The sequence below is a fragment of the Sorex fumeus genome, unplaced genomic scaffold (assembly GCF_029834395.1).
Source record: "Sorex fumeus unplaced genomic scaffold, SorFum_2.1 ptg000013l, whole genome shotgun sequence".
NCBI lineage: Eukaryota > Metazoa > Chordata > Mammalia > Eulipotyphla > Soricidae > Sorex > Sorex fumeus.
This window is the reverse complement of record NW_026606070.1, coordinates 9,726,684-9,727,427: the sequence shown is the minus strand read 5'-3', so window position 1 is coordinate 9,727,427 and position 744 is coordinate 9,726,684.

Below are 744 nucleotides of genomic sequence, written 5' to 3'. Positions count from 1 at the left end.
CCTGGTGAGGAAGAAGAAAGGAGAGGAAAGTGAAGGGCATGTTCCAGCAGTCTTCCGGACCATAGGGACTCTACAAGCAAGGACACTGCCGAGACTCGCCTGACGATACATAAAAGGAATTCAGAAAGTGAATGCTCACAGAAATTCCAGATTGTTAAGAACCATCTCCTAGTTCTTAAGAATCAGTATAATTGGAATGCAGGACTCATTTCGGTCCGTTAAGGATGTGATGTTCTAGGTTATAACCTGCAGGCGATTCCCACTCTCATGCATTTGATTCGGCGACTCCTAAGAAGTGCAAATTAGAAAACTATTCAGCTCAGTTAAAGCAATTTTGTTGTTTTCTAAAGAAAGAAGGATGCCAGCCACTGAGAAGACAGAGAAAGATGCCAGGGCCAGGGCAGACCAGCAGAGCACCTACTGTTGCTTGATGGGAAACTGTGAGTTTATTTGGGATTCACAATACCTAGGGCTGGAGCAATAGCACAGCGGGTAGGGCGTCTGCCTTGCACGCAGCCAACATGGCCAACCCGAGTTCGATTCCTCCGCCCCTCTCGGAGAGCCTGGCAAGCTACCGAGAGTATTCGATATGCCAGACACAGTAACAACAAAGTCTCTAATGGAGACGTTACTGGGCCCGCTCGAACAAATCGATGATCAACGGGAGGGCCTTTACTTTTACTTTTACTTTTTACACAATACCTAGTGCTAGCTAAATACTTGTTTCTGGTTGAGTTTGTCCTG